At 38.2% G+C, this 21646-nt stretch overlaps 1 protein-coding gene across 2 annotated transcripts in view; it reads right to left on the bottom strand.

Annotated features, from left to right (window-relative positions):
• The window catches only part of ALCAM (activated leukocyte cell adhesion molecule), a 119765-nt gene that overhangs the window by 37603 nt on the left and 60516 nt on the right, over positions 1-21646 (bottom strand). The window lies entirely within an intron of this gene.

Genomic DNA, 21646 nt, shown 5'->3' with positions numbered 1-21646 from the left:
TTATTTAACCAATGTTAAAAAAAAATAACATTCGTGTTGCATTGAATATTTGTTGTCCTTAATTCATCAACATTCAAAATGAAGCTGGCAAAGTTGGCAAAAACTCTGTGACAGCAATTTTAGAAGAACACTGAGCTCCATACGTTTTTAAAATTATTTTTTATCGAATTTTTTAAAAAAACAAAACAAAAACAGTGGACTTTGCTCCACGTCTCTGGTTTTTTAACATCTATGTCAAATCTAATTTACTATGTCATATGTTCTCAGTTTATATATAGGTTTACATATCTCCTAATTCCATTTATATCAAGTATATACCATGTTATTACTACTATTACAACTCTATACATATTTAGTATAACTACAGCATATTTAGTATAACTGAGCTCCATACTTGTGGAACATCCAACGTAAGTCTGTAATTTGCAGTATTTGCATATTTATATATTCATATACATTTCATATTTTGTGATTCCCCACCCCTCTTTTTCCTCAGTGCAGGTGAATGCCTCCATAGCCACTGCAGAGCACACTACATCTGTCTGAATGACATGCTGTAGTAGTGCACAATTCTTTCTTATTAGCCACTGGAACAATAGATTGTTCTCAAGTATTCTTATTCTATATTATTTCTGAATTAGAGACTTTCCAAAGATGGCAAAAGTTTCAATGCTAGCATACAAAATTTCCCAGTGAATTCTGGATTCTTTGGAAGTGTAGCATTACAAGTGATCTAACTTAATCCCAGTGGTATGGTAGGATTTGGAAAGTTTTAAGTAATTTGGAAAATAACAGCTTGGATTCTCAAAAGAGATTGTGAGATATGTGAGGAAGTGAAGTTAAGATTGCTCTTTCAGCGCTTGCATAGACAGGCTGCATCCCTAATTCCCCAAGGCCAGGCTCAGCTTACCCACCGCCTCTCTAAAAAAGGCCATGAAAATTTACAGTTTCAGAAGCTTGAGAGGAGATGGGAACCATACGCTGATGTTTTCAGGAATCTGTCAATGTTCATAAACAGCTTTACCCCACTTCTGTCCTTAGTCTACAAAAGGGAAAGCTAACACAGTAAAGGTGTATAGTAGTAGGACAAAAGGTGGTAAGAAGATAGAAAGCAGGTGAGAAGGTAGAGGTAACATCTGGTAATTACAACTATTACAGGCAAGCAAGAGGGCTGTGAATCAACTGTCAGGATCACAAAGTATGATAAGCAGCATGTCTTGGTGTGATTCCTGCTTGGAGCTTGGCTTGGAAGCTCAAAAGCAACATTGCTTAAAACTAAAAGCCTGGAGTTTGGTAGCAACAAAGTAAGAGCAACCACACTCAGGAAATACCTAATCCCAACAATTACAAGAACTTTGTATGCAAACTTTAAGATACTTGCCTGTTGCAAGGATAAAGCATCAAAGACTTATTTATGGCTACATCAACTCACAATGAGTAGGAGAGAGGAATTTACCAGGACACCAACCTATTGTTAGGGAAGATGTATGCCACAAATAAGCATTTGATAGTTATCTTCTATACTACAATGTGTCAAAACAAAGAACCCTTACAAGGCTATAAAATATTTTAATAGCCTTGAAAACTAGGTTTTTGCATCTAAGATTAATCATATCAATTATTTTCTTTAATTACAAGTAAATTTGAATTCAATGTTTTATCCCCAAGAGCCAAATTGTGACTTCTAATAATAAAAGCAACATATCCTTACTTAGCCTAAGAAGTAACTCCAAACTCTGTAATTTATCCATGCTATCATTTACTTCCCGGTACAGCATTATGATATGCAATCTGTTCATTTAAAATAGATACCATACAATACCTTGATCAGTTTGTACTCAAAACAAATGGTCATGAATTGTTCCAGGAAGATTAGATCACATATTTAATACACAGAAATATAGGTACTTGAGGGATCATCTTATCCTACTCTGCATAGATATATTCCTTATTTTGATTTTGGAGTAATGTATGCAAGCCACAAAAATAAAAAAAAAATGGTGGAAATGGGGAGAGCGGTTACAAAAAGAGTTCCCTTAGTTCATATTTATTTAAAGTATAATAACAAATCTTAATAACAATACAGTACACTGTAGTATTTTTTCTGCTGTTGTATCTTTGGAAAATATCATCCTTTATAATTTACATTTTCTACAAAAATATTAAAAGTTATGTAGAAGAAATTATTTACAATACAAATGATACCCAGGAGCAGCTCTGGTCTCATGCCTTATAATGATTTAAGATGCTTGATGATTATGTGGCATCAAGTTTGGTCAATTTTTAGAAACAGTGTAGTTTTTCTTCAGAATAATCTGACCCCCATCTGATCCCTAAGGTTTTCCAGTGATGCACTGTGTAATTGTTTATCCATCTTGCAGTTTTCATTTATTTTTCTTTCTTCTATATTTCCCTCCCTCCAGACAACTCTGGAATGATTTGTTCTATTTGATTCATTTGTTTTATTTCATGGTATTCCCAGGAATCTTCTGCAACACCAAGATCAAAATTGTAAAAATTCTCTTCTGTGTTTACAATTACTTGACTAAAGCATCAGAGGAAAAATTATCTGATCTTAGAAAGTACAAACATATCCTAGTACCTGAATATCCTTTCAAAGGTTTTTGCTACTTTTCTAAGTGCTAGTATGTGGTTTATTTCCTGATTGCTAATTCCTTAAGACTGATAATTGATCCTAAAAGGCAGAAACTATCCATCACTTAGGAGCCATGGTGGTGCAGTGGTTAGAATGCACTATTGCAGGCAACTCTGCTGACTGCTAGAAGTTGATCCTGACCGGCTCAAGATTGACTCAGCCTTCCATCCTTACAAGATCACTAAAACGGGGACCTAGATTGTTAGGGGTAATATGCTGACTCTATAAACCGCTTAGTGAGGATGGGAAAACACTATGAAGCGGTATATATAAATCTAAGTGCTATTGCTATCACTTCAGTATCCTCACTGTCAATTCTAAGACTAGTGGCTACACTTGTTATGGTTAGTTTAGTCTTTACATTTAAACTTAGTTTCATTTTTGTGCTCCTTCACTTTTATGCCAGTGCAGATCAGTTGCATTTCTGGCTCTTGAAGTACCGTGGTACCTCAGTACTCACTGTTAAGTATATAAGAGTATAAAACCATTAATACAAGAGTATATAACCACTGAGTCCTTTTCCAACCTAAAGCCAGGCTATATTACCATTTTCAATCTGCATTGTGGGCTTTTGCTAAACTCTTCCTTGTTTGTTTATTTTATTTTATTTTATTAATTTATTTTATTTTATTTTATTTATTAATTGGCCACCCATCTTACCTCAGGGTAACTCTGGGTGGCTTTCAATAATAAAAAAACCCTGTAAAAGCATAACTAAAATACTACACAGAGCTAAATACACAGCCCAAGTAAAAGATGGGAAGGTCAGAGGTCGCACCTGTTGTTAATCAATCAACTACTTCCACTGCAATGCTCTCCCACTGGAGCTCCAGCCAACTGGCAGGGCCAGTTCTTAGGTTCTTATAGAAGATGAGAAGGGTTGGAACCAACCTCACCCCAAGAGGCACCGTATTCTACAGGGCAGGCACACTAGCAGAGAAGATCCCACCAGTGTGAATACTCAGGGCAAAGAGGCCCACAACATACCTCCTCTGCTGGCACAGATGGGATAGGCCAATCATAATGGCACGAGATGATTCCTCAGGTACCTATATTATATTTCTGTGTATTAAATCTGATGATGCTCATGCATGTTGGAATTATTTGGGCTATTGGAAGACTGTTATCAATGAAAAAATAATTGGATTGGCAAAAAGTGATATGTCAATCTTGCTTCATTTCAGTTTCTAGTCCAACTACCGTATTTTTTGGAGTATAAGATGCACCTTTCCCCCCAAAAAAGAGGGTGAAAATCTGGGTGCGTCTTATACTCCAAATGTAGCTCTGCCCAGCTTCTAAAAGGGAGGTTTCAGAGACTGAAAAAAGCATCAGAAACGGAGCTTGAGGAAAAAAGCCCCAAACGGAGCTTAGAAAAAAAAGCCCCAACAGAGCTTCAGAGGCTTTTTTTCTGAAACTCTGTTTTGGAGGCTTTCAGAGGCAGAAAAAAGTTTTTTCTGAAACAAAGTTTCAGAGGTAGAAAAAAAAAAGCAAAAAAAAGCAAGGCACAGAGCTCACAACCAAGGAAACCTTCCCAAAAACTAAGGTGCGTCTTATACTCTGAAAAACACGGTATATCTTCCTCAATATTCCAACCTTGCCATCCCAGTCTCCACTATTAGCAACACATTTTATTGCACTTCAAAACTGTTCTGAGACATACATGGTGTTTCAGGAAAGGAAGAGTCAGAAAGGGTGTTTGCAGTAGAGCAAAAAGCTCCAAGCAAAGAAAAAGGAAGATCAAATAAAACAAGCTAATTGTACATGAAAACAGAAATGCACCAAATAGGCTTGTACATTTGGAAAGTATGCTATTGCTAAATGATTTATTAGGGTCTTAATATACTTCTAACCAGCCTTCCAAGGCCACTGCTTCCAGATCCACTGTACAACTATTAGCATAATTACATAATTCAGATGTTAAATAAATTGGCTTATAATTTGTCCACCACTATTAGATTCAATGAATGCTAATTGTTCTTCCTTCAAAAGAAACAACTAACATGTAATGATAGACAGGTAGTCCTTGAGTTATGAGCACAATTGAGCCCAAAATTTCCATTGCTAAAGCCAGACAGTTGTTGAGTGAGTTTTGCATCATTTTACTTGCTACAGTTGTTAAGTGAAACATTGCAGTTGTTAAATTGTTACTAAGTTAGTAACATAGTTGTTAAGTGAATCTTGCTCCTCCACTTATTTTGCCTGAAAGAAGATTGCAAAAGCTGATCACATGATCCCGGGACACTGCAATCATCATAATGCATGCCAGTTGCTAAGCATCCCGATTTTGATCATGTGACCATAGGGAAGCTGCAATGGCTGTAAGTGTGAAAAACAGTCATAAGTCACTTTTTTTAGTGCCATTGTAACTTCAAACACCCACTGTCATACCCCAGGATATAACTTTATTTACTGTTGTTGCTCTCTATCCCCATCTAGTGGCCTAATGGATAAATATGCCCCAACATACGATCTTTATATATTTTTGTTGCTCTCTAACCCCATCCAGTAGCCGGACGGACAAATACCAATTATATTGTTTGAAGCTGACTCCATCCCAATACCCATCAGCCCGCACTCTCAAAACAAGTGCACACTGGTAAGCCAGACTCCATTTCCTTTAGCATTTGGAGAAGGCAGAAGCACAAGGAAGAATCCATCTTAATCTGTGACACATGGTCATCCAAGGACAAACCCACATCCCACACACAGAGCATCGCTGGTGAGATTTAAATTGCTTGTATTTATTAATTGTTATGTTCAGCAGTAACTCAATACTGTCTGTCTTCTATTTGGTTCTCATAGTATGCATCCCCATTTCCCCCAGTTTCACCATATCCTGTTCTTTCAATAAAGCATTCAGATCTACATTATCTATGAGCAAACATTTGATAGAAAATAATGAGAAACTAAAAAAATGTTACAGTATAAACCTACATCATACGCACATTAATACAGCCTAAAACAATTGATCAGCACTTTTATCTAGCAAATGAACAGTGATGCACTCATCTATAATATTTTGTTTCATTCTCTAAATTAAATTTGGTCAATCCCATCTAGAGCACAAGCTGAAAACAAGCTATTTTATCATTTAATTTAATGAATATAGCAGTCTGACCACTAGATGGTGCTAAGGAAATATAAACTTTCTTTGATTGCTCAATAAATGTGCTAACATTTATAAATTAATGACAAATATAAATTTACAAAGAAACCCACCCATAACCCAAACATCTATAAACTAGGCTGTTAAAAGAATGAAAAGCCACCTTTCATTTGAAATCTACAAGCTGTGTCAGAACACGGAAGAAATTTGACATTTTTCACTGTATGAATTGAGACCACAGACAGAACCTATTTTTGCATCTGATAAAAAGGAGGATAAGTATTTGCTTTCCTGCTTAAGTACACTAAATGTCATTGTAAAAGAATGTTCCTGTGTGAGTTTCATTGTTGATCTTTTCTCTTTTCTTTAAAACAATGCATTTTAACCCCTCCAAGTTGCTATAGTAACAAATGCACAGTATCAGTCAACACATAACTTTGGCTGTGTAAATAGAATTGCTGGGTGTGGGTGGATGGTGGAGTCTAGGGCTGACAACACACAGTCTACAACATCATTCACAAAAATAAAAGTTTCCTTTGGATTTTTGCTATGCATGTAAACATAATAAAATATTGCAGAGAAAAAGTGAATCCAAGTAAAGTAAATAGTTCGCAACTCCATATATTAAATATAGCCATCATGTTAAGATACCACAAAGATATATATCGAAATAAAAAAATAGAGTCCTGTGGCTCTTTAAAAAATAGGTTTAAACTGATCTTCGCTAAACTATCCATGGTAGTTTAAGATGTGTCCATATAAAAAGTTTTCAAAAACTAAATAAAGAATAAACACTTTCGAATAAAAAAGCTTAATGCTTCTTTAAAAGAAAGACCCAAAATATGTCATCATTAATGCGACTTTTCAAAAGGTCCAGTAAAGTATTACATAATATCTCATATGTGAATCTATCTATCTATCTATCTATCTATCTATCTATCTATCTATCTATCTATCTATCTATCTATCTATCTATCATCTATCTATCTACTAACCTATCTTCCTCCCCACTACCTCTAAGCCAGCATCAAGTAAAACAACATATCAGTGATGCTGTAATTCAAAATTCTCTACAACAAATAACAATCTGAAACAATAAAAACTTAACTATAGAAATAATTCCCTCTGGCATTTTAACATCAATGGCATCATGTCATATACAAATCATATAATATTATATATAAATGTAACTGCAACCATAAAAAGTTTATTGAATAACTCTCCAGATAATTTCAGATATACCCAACTGAGACATTATAATCATCCCCAGATAAAAAATGCCTTTTGAAAAACATCATGTTGAGAGAAGCTGTTGTAGTTGCTACTCTTTGAAAATGCATGCCAGAAAATGTTAAGCGACTGAAGTAATATATTACACTGGGCGTCTTTGTTATTCTTAACACAACTAACCTGAATTAAGTATGAAAAAGAAAAATATTACATTATGCTATTAAAAGTCCACAATTCACAGGAATCTATTATTTTTACAGAAAATAATTTTATAGAAAAAGTATAAATAGCCCATCACAGTTGTGCTCCACTCCTACACAAAAACACATTTGTTACTTTGTTTCACTACTGAGTGAAAAAAATGTTGCAATATTGTTGTGAAGACATAACCTAAAGAGAATGGATGCTAACACTCCTGTTTACACTACAGTTGCATAATGATTTAACATGTTTACTTGGAAAACCTTACAATCTTTTAATAGTAATATTATTAAACAACAGGTTCTTTTTTTATTATTATTTGCATTTATATCCCGCCCTTCTCCGAAGACTCAGGGCAGCTTACACTATGTCAAGCAATAGTCTTCATCCATTTGTATATTATATACAAAGTCTTGTGAAGGATGGGAAGGTTCTTGTGAAGGTTCTTGTGAAGGATGGGACAAAACTTGTTCTAGATTTATACTTTCTGACTTCTACTGGTGGCTATTTATCTCTGTGCCTGTATCTAGATGTGCTGTGGTTACTTCTAAGAATTCTTATCTATGGATATTATGAATTTTCAACTATTTATTTTCCCCCTTACCTTTACAGGCAGTTGAAGTGCCTAGCCCTGTGTAAAGAAACAGGTTTATTTAGAGAGCTTAGGTGGCTCCTGCCCAGCTATGAATTGTGGAGGAAACCTAAAAACGGACATCACTTAGAGCTACCCATTAGTCGTCTTAGATTGAGCCAGCTTTCTTGCTGGCTGGCATTTTAATATTTTCAGCCAAGAACTGGTTGTTGCATCCTGAATTATTGCAGAGACTCATAGTTTTTGACTGAGAAAGGAAAGGTATGTTACCAGCTGCCAGCTGGCTGCTGGAATTTCATGGAGAAATTGTCTTGGACATTTGGCTCTGTCCCTCTTCTAAGCTTTTGGCTGCTTGGTACCTAATTTCTGTACCACTTTACCCATGCCAGCAATCTCCTGCTACATGCTGCACCAAGTTGTTTTTGCTGTGGTATTTCACTTTAACTTTCTTTTTTCTCGCTCTTCCACATGACTGCAATCTCCCCTTCTTAACATATCCACCACACAGAAGCCCTGAAGGTGACATCCTCTTACAGTTGGAAACTAGATGTTTCAGACTTCCTTAAAATCTGATGTGGGGGGAGGGGGAGAAAAGGGACGTATTTTCATTGACATCTGCGAAACTGTCCCTCCACCTTTATTTAAATTTTGATATTTACTAAAAAAGAAGAAGAAAACAACAAGCTCTTTCCTTCCTTTTTCCTTGCCTTCCTGCATGGAATTTTTTTTCACCAGTCATTCTATGAAACACTGATGACAGGATGCATAGTTTGTATACTTACTTGATCAAATTATCTTTCTTAAAAATGCGATTTCAGCACAAAACTCTTTTCTTTAACTGAACAGTACTTTTTAGCATTGTTATATTACATTTCAAACTCTAGAGAACAATAATTCAATATAGACAACAACTATCTAGATTAGTTCTTATACATGTCTTCCAATATTTTAAAGGTTTAATATTAAATATTATTTAAATAGTTTTCTGGCAGCAACATATTCTCTTGAGGCCAAATTAAGGTAAACAAACTATTTAATATTGTTGTCTGGACCTAATATGGCATAACAGTGACTACTCTGAAAAGCTTTTATTGTAAAAGTTACCATCTATAATACATTTCATACATCATGCAAGTTGTGTTTGCATGTGTGTCTAAGAATGTGTAAGTGAGAGAGTCATATAGAAGTGGCATTTGCTAAAATGACCTGTGTAAAATTATGACTTGTCTTATAAAAGCTTCAAAAATGTTTTTCAATAAAAAAAATCAAAGCATTTACATTTCAGGGTTTCTTTAAAATCTTTTTAAAATATCAATACTATTTCATTTGTGGATATTAGCCTAACCAGAAATTATTTCTCCTGAGGCATAAATAGTTTGCTATTTTTAGCAAAAAAAAACCCATATTTTTCTTTTTTAATTGTAATATCTTCTTATGAATTATGAGTACCTTGTATATGAACAGTCATATTAAAAATAAATTAACCAATGTTTTTGCCCATTAACTTATCTACAATATTTACTTATTAATAGTGCCACATTGCTATCGGTATTGTTTTAATTAGAATGTTCACATATATACATTTTTAAAAACTTAATTAAGCTGAGAAAAAGGCTGTCTTGCTTACTTGTTATAAATATTTTATTATTCAGTACAGATACTGCTGTGAACTGAAACAGGAAATATTTCTCTTATTTCCCCATCTGAAACCCCAGGGACTCTGTCTACAGATGTAGATATACGTATATATACTTGGTGTATGTACCTGGTTATCTACAATATATGGGAAAAAGTAATTCTTGAAATAATACTGACATCCTACTCTGGAGTAGATCAAAGGCTATATGAGTGTGTGAAAATATATACAGTGATAGTGATATATAACAGAAAAAAAATTCAACATTATCATCTTTTCCTTGTAAAATAATAAACTTTAAAAAACATAACCAACTACCACATTAAAACACATTTCAAACCTTTACAAGAATGATCGGAGAATAGCAGAAAAATATATTCAGAAACTTTTGACCAATTTTTGGAACATACTACTAAACTTCTCATAGCAATTTGTGATTTTATATGGACCAAGCAATACTTTACATGGATCAAGAAATACTAGACCAAAGAACCAGTTTGGTGTGGTCTTAAGGTATCAAGCACCATGAGTTCTAGTCCCACCTTAGACCTGAAGCCAGCTGGGTGATTCTGAGCCAGTCGCTTTCTTAGCTCTGGAAAGAAAGCGTTGGGAAATCACTTATGAAACAACTTGGCAAGAAAATGAAGACCCACCTCTCTAGAAAAAGGGTCTAATAGTGGAAAAGGTAAATGGAAAGGAAAGAGGACAGCAGGATTAAGGTGAACAGACTCAGTTACAGTTGCAATGATTCTGCTATTTGGAGACTTGAAAATACAGATAGTCATAGAAAAAAATCTGTCTACATAGTCATTAAGAGTTGATAGCAACTGGATGACACATAATCAATCAAGAGGAAATTTCCAGTCATACCTCTTTGCATAGTATAATGGGTTATTTTTTTCTTGTCCTAAGTGAAAAAGAATGATGACTTTTTTTAAACAAAGATCAAAGTTACCAACTTTTGCAGAGGAGGGTTATAAACTTGATAAAATATGTTTTCATAAGAATAGGGAAGGGAATGGAATGGAATGGAATGGAATGGAATGGAATAGAATAGAATAGAATAGAATAGAATAGAATAGAATAGAATAGAATAGAATAGAATAGAATTCTTTATTGGCCAAGTGTGATTGGACACACAAGGAATTTGTCTTGGTGCATATGCTCTCAGTGTACATAAAAGAAAAGATACATTCGTCAAGAATCATAAGATACAACACTTAATGATAGACATAGGGAGAAAATAAGCAATCAAATCATATTAGGAAACAGTCAATATAAATCGTAAGGATACCAGCAACAAGGTTACAGTCATACAGTCATAAGCGGGAGGAGATGGGTGATAGGAACGATGAGAAGATAAATAGTAATGCAGACTTAGTAACTAATTTGACAGTGTTGAGGGAATTATTTGTTTAGCAGAGTGATGGCGTTTGGGAAAAAACTGTTCTTGTGTCTAGTTCTGGTGTGCAGTGCTCTATAGCGTCCTTTTGAGGATAGGAGTTGAAACAGTTTATGTGCAAGACGTGAGGGGTCTGTAAATATTTTCACAGCCCTCTTTTTGACTTGTGCAATATACAGATTCTTAATGGAAGGCAATTGTTTTTTCTGCAGTTCTAATTATCTTCTGAAGTCTGTGTCTGACTTGTTGTATTGCAGAACCAAACCGACAGTTATAGAGGTGCAGATGACAGACTCAATAATGTTGTATAATATTGTTAAATTATGATCTTGGAAACTGAGCAGCAGTGACATAAAATGTATGGTGTATCTTTTAAGAGGTATAAGATGGAAACATAGTTTTTTAATTTTTATTTTTTTGCTCAAATTTATATATTCTCCCATCTCACCAGAAGTGACAGGGCAACATACAAGAATTAAATAATTGTACAAATATAGACAATAATTACTATTTTTTTTAAAAAAAAATCATTAAAATTAGAATAAACAAACCACAAACATAAAGGGGTGTAGCAACTACACATTAACCACAAAGGAGAGTCCCCTTAAAATGTTTCTGTGACCTTCCTGATGTCATAATCATAGTTTGAGGGTCTTCCTTAAGCTTAATTGGGATAGAGTTAACCTAACTTCAGGTAGAAAATGAACCATAAGGCAGATATCACAGCACAAAAAGTCTGGGACCCATCAATGTAGGTCCCTCACAGATAGAACCAATGGTATGCTCTCTCTGCCAGAACTAATGAGATGGGCTGATATAACCTCTGAGTCCCTCAGATAATAGCAATAGCAATAGCACTTAAGACTTATATACCACTTCATAGTGCTTTACAGAACTCTCTAAGTCAGGGCTGTCAAACTCCTGGCCCATGGGCTAGATGCGTCACGTGCTGGCCACACCCATGCCCAGTTTACCGAAGGGGAAAAAAGTCCCGATACATCACGTGACACCACCGTGACGACGTGAGTTTGACACCCCTACTCTAAGTGATTTACAGACTCAGCATATTACCACCAATAATCTGGGTCCTCATTTTACCAACCTCGGAAGGATGCAAGGCTGAGTCAACCTTGAGCAAGTCAGGATCAAACTCTTGGCATTGGGCAGTTATCCTGCAATAATGCATTCTAACCACTGTGCCACCATGGTTCAGATAAGTGGTCCCACGTAAAAGTTAAAACTACTATCTTGAATTGGACCTGGAAACAAACTGCTCTACCCAATGACTCCTAATTTCCTTGTTTAGATGAAAAATTGTATGCACTGATGTCATAAAAGCACAACAACATATTTTTTTATTTTGCATAATTATAGAGATCCAGAATGGCATAGTGATTACAATGCTGGAATGAATGATAAGACCCTGGTTTTTGTTTTTCTTTATGAAATCAAGTAAAAGACCATAAGAGAGGCATTCTCTCTCAACACTCATCTATGTTAATTTTACAACAAGATAGTTGATTAAAAAATGTATTTTTGGGTGTAAACCATGAGATGCTTAAGATACAGGAAAACTTATTTGGTACAACAGATTCTTCACAACAAGTGGCAGAATCAGGCTAGATTTTAATGCATATGGTTATGTACATTTTACTTACTGGGAAAGAAGAAATTAAGATGTGACCGGGAAGGGAAGGGGAGAGTAATAGGAGGAGGGGAAAAAAATCCCAGAAGAAGGTGGTGATAAAAAATTTCTAATCCTTTTGCTAAGAAAAGTACATGGATATGTCCATGTCATCAGCAGGCAGTGAAGTGATCTTGCCTTTTTATCATAAACATCGTAAGTGAAGTTTGCACGACAATTGCTCTTATTTTTTTCAGAACTCCTGCTGGCTTGTTCACATTGCCATGTTACCAACCTATTGCAATATTATTACTGTAAGGAAACTCAGTAAGAGAATAAGGAAAACAGAATAGCTGACAAAACAAAGTGTATGATTTTCTTAAGAGTTGGAAAATGATAGCATTTTGGTCACCCAGAGGCACGAAGCTTGTTTTATTTCATTTTCTGCTATTATCAACCAATTATCAAATTGATATGGCCTTTGTCAAGATGCAAGAGCCTCAAGCTGAATATTAAATTAGGAAGTAAAGGCTGAAATTAAAAATCTCTAGAGAAATTAGAAAATTGCCTCAAGAATAGAGGGTACTATGTAACTGCTTAAAAGAAATTTGAAAAATGTTATCAGGGATCAGGAAAAAATAAAAAAAATGAAAGAAAGTAGAAATATCTAATTTCATAGCATGCTAAATTGCTATGATGGCAGAAAGACAGTTTCTTATTCTCTTCGCAATTCTGCTTTTACTTTTTCAGCAGGGTTCAACATTTCCTCTATATTTAAAAACCACTTATCTTCAACGAAAACAATTGTAGCACAACTATATCATTGCCGAGAATTAAACTGTTTTGAAAGTGAAGCAGTAGCAGCAGGAAAATCATGCACCTATTTTGGGACAATCAATTTCTAGAAATGTAACTAGATATATGGATTTATCTACTATTTGCTATTATACTGTCAATTTAAAAATGCAATAATTGAAACAAAGTCATCTTCGTTTTTTCTTTTACTGCTTTAAACTGCTAAGTAATTTATATATGTCTTTTTGAAATCACATTTCCTTTACTTAGGTTAGTCATACAAATATATATAAGTACAATCTGATTTCTAATTAATAGCAGCCAAATTATAGGTAATTTCATAATGGAAATGCTGCCACACTGACAAAAATATAGCCATTTCTTTAAAATGTTAACAGAAGACTATGCATCGTAACTGTAAAAAATGTTTTGAGGAAACATTCTGTGAATATGCTGATGGCAAATACAAGATTTTTTAATGGACCTCTAAATTTAATCACATGTTTATATATAATGTAATTATATTTTCAATGAATTTATGGTGAGAAAAGAGAAAACTGGAAATTATTTTTGAAGCCATTGTTTAATATAATTCTTTACTATTAGATTGTTATCTCACCTGTATTTTTAGTCAACTTAAGGCAAAGTATGTACCTATTTTTTTTAATTTTTTTTTACATTTATACCCCGCCCTTCTCCGAAGACTCAGGGCGGCTTACACTATGTCAAGCAATAGTCTTCATCCATTTGTATATTATATACAAAGTCAACTTATTGCCCCCAACAATCTGGGTCCTCATTTTACCTACCTTATAAAGGATGGAAGGCTGAGTCAACCTTGGGCCTGGTGGGACTTGAACCTGCAATAATTGCAGGCAGCTGTTGTTAATAACAGACTGTTTAGCAGTCTGCGCCACTCAAGGACCCTAATGCTCTCACTTTTCCCATAATAGCCACCCTGTGAGGTTGATTGTGCTGGGAGCATGACTGAATCAAAGTAAACCAGACAACTTTCATACCTAAGTGACAATCGTCTTGTTTCTAGCCCTGCACCTTAACACCTTGGCTTTGCAGTTTGTTAGTTCATGAAGTGTTATGATATTTTTAATGTCTAAGGATATTCACTAAGGATATTCTATTCACAGATGGAGGCAAGCAGGGCAAAAGACAAAGCACCTAGTACAATAGCACAGTACAAATCACATGACTTATGCACTTGTGTGCAGCATCAGAACATAAGTCAAGGTTTTACATCATGACATCACAATGCACCACATTTCCTTGGTTCCACATCCTGTACCAATTTGTACAGGAAATCTGTGACCCCTTTTAAAACGAGAATTTACTCTAATAACCCAGTTATTAGCTATAATATACTAAAAATGATGAAAAGATCCAAGTATTAAGAAAATGTACTATTATTAATGAAAACTTCACAGCCAAAATTGTCTCAACAACTGTAATACAGAGAAAATGCAAATGCCACAAAGGCTGTTAAAAAGAAAACGAGGAGGTTTTAGATCAGTCTGATCTGTCCTTAAATTATGGTGGTTTTTTTTTTTAAATGAATCAGATTCATTCTAAAAAGGAAGGGAATTTGATTTATTCATAGAATTCACTAGATGTTTTGATAATTTATAAATATATATGTTTTCTGCTTTCTTCACTGTTAGGATGCAATTACTGTATGTTATCATTATGACAAAATAATTAACTCTGCTGAAGAAGTGATACAGTTTTTTCAAGATGGCTGAAAAAGTTGGATTGTTTAAAAGGGATCAAGTTAGGCTCGAACCTCATCTGCACTTATTCAGAGATAGATAGATAGATAGATAGATAGATAGATAGATAGATAGATAGATAGATAGACAGACAGACAGACAGACAGACAGACAGACGGACGGATAGGTATATAGATGAAATAATTCCATAAAAGTGACATTTCCAGGTAGATAGGTCCTGCCATGAACTTCAACAAAATATAGAAATGGTACCGGCTCTTCCTCTGAGTCTTTTTTTTATAGTTAACCAACTCCTCACTGATCTATGAAGCTGGCAAGGCAAGTATCTTGTTTCTTGAATGGCAATGAAACATACACTATAAGGAAGAAAAATCAAAGCTTCTGTTATTACTGCATAACAATTAGTAGAAACCAAAAAGGAAATACATCAGACCTCAGACACAGTATGATTGCATCCATTGAATTGTTTCCCCATAATAGATATGTTTTACCACGAAAAATATTTGGAAGAATGCAGGCATGTAATTTCTATTACCAAAATTCATGAGCACTGGCTACAGATTGCCTGGGTCAAAAGCAACAAAAACAACAACCAAGATACTACAGTCTGCCTGATATATTAGATATTAAGCTTGAATCATTAAAAAAAAACCTTTAGTTTGAAAAGTGTGTGTGTGGTGGGTGGACATTGCTAAGGAAGGCCAAGAGAGAAGTGTTGGTCCTACCTGATATGCTCCTTCTCAGGGTTCGAGGAAGATCATCCAGGAATGGGATTTACCAAAGCTGGTCAGTCGTATGGGAGGGCAACAGTCTGGTCCCAAGTCCCCGCTCTGCGTGAGCCCACTTGAGGACTTACCTGCCCAAGGCTGACCCAGCCGAATGGGGAAGACCAAATGGTTCTACAAACCTCCCTGATGAAGAACTATGTGTCCTGCATCACTGACTTAGTCACATGACAATGCCAAAAAGCCAGAGGCAGCAGAAGGACTTGGAGCCCAGATGCGAGGCTTGTCCACCCGACTCCAACCATCCATAATCGATGAACCGACAGTAGCACCACAAAGGAATAAAGAAGGAAGAAAGCCGTACCCCTCAGGGGAGGAAGACCCCAGCAGGGAATGCAATGAAACGCCCCCCAACCTGCCATAAGTGACAGGTAGGCTGTTGGGATAGATCGGACTGGGCCAAAGGGCGGCTGAACGTAACTCCGGAGGCCCAAGGTCCCTGTACCGTCCCTCGGAGATAGGAAGAGTGCCTTTCAGAACTGCCCTGATAGGGCGGGTCCCACTCAGGTCCCCGTTGGAGAGAGAACTGCCAGACCGTAGACCCTCCTGTCTGCATCGATGGCCACTATTCATTGGAACCACCGCCTAATACCCAGGGTGCTGTTCAAGGACCACAGGAGGCCGCACATTTCTGTCGTGCCAGAGGTACTGCGTTAGGCAGATGCTGAAACATAAAACAAGACCCCTCCGGCAATACCAAGGATAGTCAGCATCTGCCCCATGCCGAGTACACCATGTAGAAACTCCAGACTCCAGAATAGAACCCCGTGAGCTGGCAAGGCCAAATCCAGACTCCCTGTGGACTGTCCGGATGGCCATTCTTACCTGTTGTCATGATGGGTCTCTAAGGGTGGTGATTTCTGGAGGTACCCCAAAGGGAAACTGCCCAGCCTAGTGTCCAGAGGCTGTACCTGGTGGCTAGTCTGAACCCTGTGGTCTTGAATGGACCAGGGATCCCAAAGGGTAAGAAGGGAAGCGAAAGGACATCCTTGGGGTCTTAAGCGATGGACCGGGTCCCCACCTCGTGGGGTAGCCTACCTGCAGATGAGCCATAGTAGATGACCCCAGTCTTCGATCCCCCCAGGACTAGGACCAGACCATGGAACTAATCGCCAGGTGCTGGAGTAGAACCCGAAGATGGCATCACCCTGACTGGCTCCCCATGTTTGGCAGCCAGAACATCTGTGCTGTGAAGCCCCATTAGACCTGGACATCCGAGAGGCCTAAGTGCTGCCCCCGGGGTCCCGGGACCAGGCCCCCTGTTGAGAATGGGACCAGGGAGCTGTGGAAATCCTAAGGACCTAGGGGTTCAACACCCCGCTCCAGCCCAATACAAGATTGCCCAAGGGAAAAGTCCCCTGGCATAGCCCAAGGACTGGAGATGGCCGCTGGCTTCACTGTTGGCCATCCGACTAGGGAAGGCGTGGGACAACAGTCGCCGGATGGTATGGGCATGGCCTTAGGGAAGTCCAGAATGATTGTGTTGTGACTCCGGCTCCCGAGCCTGGCCTCCTGGAGGAAGATGACTCTGAGAATGAGGGGGAGGAGCCGACAAGGCCTCCCTCCCCAGGTCCCTCCTTTCTGGCAATGCCTCAGGTGCCAGCTGAAGGCCAGGAAGAAGGCGTGTCGGAGCACCCACCGACAGAGGGTGAGGGGAGTCAATCCTGGATTGATCCCAGACAGCTTCGGAGAGAGAGGTGTGCGCAGCAAAGGAAGAGGTGTGGCAGGCCCAGAGAGTGCTGAATCACTGAGCCACACCCCACAGGGGATAAAAGCAGGTGGAGTTGCTCTGTAGCCCGTGACGGACAAAAACTGCATCTTGAGAGCTTCAGACAGTTTCTGGATTTAAGGCTTGGATTTTCGTGAGTAACTCTTGACCATTCTTTAGACTCCTGGTTGCCCTGGCAATGATCTGCAAACACGCTGTCTCCTGATAAGAAACTTAGCAGGCACTTGGAGAGTAGCTGCCAGAACTTTCCTCTGCCAAAGGACACCAGGTCAACTTGTAAATAAATTGCTGGCAGACGTCCTTCGGTGCGTGTGTTTTCTTAGGTGAGGTGGGGGGACAGAACAGATTGCAAAGCCATATAGGCTGGAGTCCAATACTGGGAAAGATGCCCTACAACAGAAGAGAGGTACTTAGATACTGCCAATGGAAAATCTAAAATGGGAACTCTGACCATCTTTCATGCCTAGTGAGAAGTCCTGTGCAGGGATATTTGCACAGGAAATATGGAAATGGAATTTGTAATAGATGGCCTGTCGGAAGGTCCATGGAGGACTGGAGGAAAAGAGCCCCATGCAGTGCAGATGTCGTAGGCCGTCACTAACGACTATGTGGGCAGTAGGTGAGCTGACAAGATGCCGAACACCATGCTGTCACCTGAACTGTTAGTTTCTAGAAGGTCAATGGGACACCTGAAACTACTCTGGAGTTTCCTGCGGGTGCACTCAATCCCCCGAGAGTCAGGAAATCCTGAAAAGAAGTGGCCAATTGCGCCCTAGATGGTCTCAAATCTATGGTAATTCCTTCCAGTCAGGCCAAGGGATTTTAGCATGCACCAATGGTGTTGGTGGCGCATGAAGCAGTGTGCTAACTGAAGGACTGAGATCCCCTCAGTCCCAAATGATCTTCAACCTTAAGAGGGTGCTTGATTCCAAATGCCACGCCTGTCCCTCTACAGATAGCGCAGGTCTGCAAGGTCCTCTGAGCCTCGCTGCCATCAAGGGCTAGCACAGGACTTGAGGAATGGCCCTCGAGGAAGGAGGGAAGTGAGGATAGTGCCGGTGGCCTCCGTAGGAGAGTAGAAGTCCTCCCAAGGGTTTCCAGGCCAACTATCACTTACCCCTTACCAGCGCTGGCCGGTGTCAAGATTAGTCCTACAGGTTGGTCCTCCCCAGAGACTCGATGAAAATGGGCACAAGGCGAGCCGCATCAAGAATATATGCAGACTGTATTCAGCATCAGACCAAGCCAGCAATACACTGATGAAAGGCCCATAGTCCCTTAGTGGAGGCGTAGTCCTCGCAAGGGGGTTCAAGTGAAGGGAAGGGGGGGTGGAAAGCGTCTGCCGAGGGGGCAATAGCCCTAAAGCCGCTCTCTCAAAGGAGCCCTCCTGTCACTCCTGAAATGCTGCTTGGCCGCCCCCGTTACCTGAATAGATGGGCAGATTGGCTCAAGTGAACACTCCTGCTGTGGCTGTCACAGTGCTGGTCACTCCCCTGCTCACAGAGCTGAATGAGAGGCCCTCCATCATGGCAATATGGAGCCGAGTGCTGTTGCCACTTCTTTCTGTGGAAACAGGCAGACTGGCTCTGAAAAAATTCTCCCGCCATGGTGATAATGGCACCAAATTCCTCAGCCACTTTCAACTGCAATTCAGGCTGACTAGCTTGTCATGAGCACTCCTGCCGTGGCTCTTGAAGGCGCCAATGTGCTTGCTTCTGTCAGTCTGCCTGGATGATACCAGGCAAGGGCTGAGTCCCTCTTTGTGTTTGCAGACTAGTGCCAGGGACAGTCTGCCGAAGGCCATCCCCCTCCACTGAGCATGGGATTGGCAGAGACCTCGGCTGATAATCAAGCTGGCAGGGAGGATTACCAGTGGACCAGTCACCTCCAATATCACTTCCAGTGATCTTCGAGCCTTGCTCAATAAGAACATTTCCGTTGTTTTGAATGAAGTAGCTGAGCCTCATTTTTCTCTGTCTGAACTCTGGAAGTTGGTTGGAAGACCAAGTCAAACTGGGGACCCGGGCAGAGGAGGTATGGCCAAGAATGATTGACTCAGTCTCCAAGCAGAGAAGCAGAATATTACCCATTCCTGGATGATATTCCCCAACACAATGGAGAAAATATTGGATCACCCTGGATCACCCTTAAAGCATTATTTTTTCTTGTTCTAGCTATGCAGAATTATGATGACAGAATGTTTAGGGGCATGTTAAATTAAACAGTACTTTAGAAAATATTGTGGATCTTTGGCAAGGATGTTGTAAACCATCAGCTTCAAGTGCCATATGGAAAGAATGATCTAGTGGAAATTGGCTTTGGCTAGTAACCTTAGGAATTATCTTGTCTAGTTCGACTAGCAGCAATGTCAATAGCTCTTACTTATATTAATGAAGTACTGTATAAAGGTGTTGCGGCTGGTTTTTCCCCCTAACATTGCTTCAATTTTGTGAGGTCTGAGGTAACAGCATGACGTACATATAAAAGAGCTGAAATTTATGTTTAATTTGATTGGATTGAACTGAACTAACCTCAAGATAAATTGATAGATTACCATCCCACCACCAAATGGTCAACTTTTAAACAGATTAAACAGAAGCACAAGGACCAGGCATGATTAGTATTAACAAATAACAGTATATTACATGGAGCAATTGAGAACTTAGAATGAAGTAGTGACAAGCCATTACCATACTACTGCAATAAAAATGATATAGATGTCCTAGGAATCACTACAAGATAAGTTCAACTCAGACTCTATTAAGTTGCTAAGGCTATAAACATACCTACTTATGTCTTAAAATATTCCTTCACATAATGATATAATGAAGCTGTATTTCATTTCAATAATAACACTATGGTGCTCTCATTAACACAGCTTTTACAATCCATATTGACACATGATGTTCCTTTGAAGATTTTGGAATAGATCAGCTGCAATAAATGCAGTTATAGCTTGAATTTCATTGCTTTTACAAAAAAATATATGATAACGTTCATTTATTCCTGTATTATAAAGCATTAAAAGATGTTAAAGTCCAATTGCCAGAGTAAATGAAGAGTGTACATCTTGTGAAGCATTATCTTTACTTAGTTCATTTACTAAGCAATTTTCTACATGTCTGATCATTTATAACAGAAGTCCCAGACAGTAGAGAAAATGAGTAGGTGCCAAATTACACAGGTATCATGCAGAATTTTTTAAAAAGTGGAGATACCAGAGAATCATTCAACGAATAGAAGGGATTCTTATGGATACTGATTTCTATGGTAGCTGCTTTCATGTGGTGAATTGTATAATGCTCCTTCACCCTTGGAAATAACTCATGATACTTCAGAACTAAATGTAGTTATAGGAATATACTGAACTAGAATAGAACAGAATAGAATTCTTTATTGGCCAAGTGTGATTGGACACACAAGGAATTTGTCTTGGTGCATACACTCTCGGTGTACTTAACTAGAGTCATCAGACATTTTTATGTATCTGAGATATGGGTTTCTAGAGGGCAGAAGGAAACAGCTTCTTTGCTCAACAAGTAATATACAAATCAGGAGAAACATTTCAAGTATCATGTTCCCATCATCTCCAAATACAATGTATTTGAGGATAGTCATCTTTTCATTGACTTTATTATAGTTCATTTATTTACTTCATTTGTCACTTTGGTATTCCATCTCAAGCTTCTCTTTTTGTGATATGCAAAATTAAACAAAACAACAAAGGAACATAGAACATTTTAAATCTACATAATAAAATCATGACCAAAGAAACAAAATCAGAATCAAACAAAAATGAAACTGAAGATGAAAGTACAAAGAATGGAAGAATAGCTCTGCTTCGGGGGTGCTATTCAGCAGGTTCTGACAGGTTCTGGAGAACCAGTAGCGGAAATTTTGAGTAGTTCGGAGAACTGGCAAATACCACTTCTGGTTGGCCCCAGAGTGGGGTGGGAATGGAGATTTTGCAATATCCTTTCCCCAGGAGTGGGGAGGGAATGGGTATTTTGTAGTATCCTTCCCCTGCCACGCCCACCAAGCCACACCATTCCCATCAAGCCACACCTACAGAACCAGAGGTAAAAAATTTTGAATTGTACCACTAATCTGCTTTTTAAATCTTGTTCCACATATATTGTTAATTCATT

This window comes from Ahaetulla prasina, chromosome 5 (assembly GCF_028640845.1).
Source record: "Ahaetulla prasina isolate Xishuangbanna chromosome 5, ASM2864084v1, whole genome shotgun sequence".
Classification (NCBI taxonomy): Eukaryota; Metazoa; Chordata; class Lepidosauria; order Squamata; family Colubridae; genus Ahaetulla; species Ahaetulla prasina.
The sequence above is the reverse complement of the archived record's forward strand: the minus strand, read 5'-3'. Positions and strand labels throughout refer to the sequence as shown.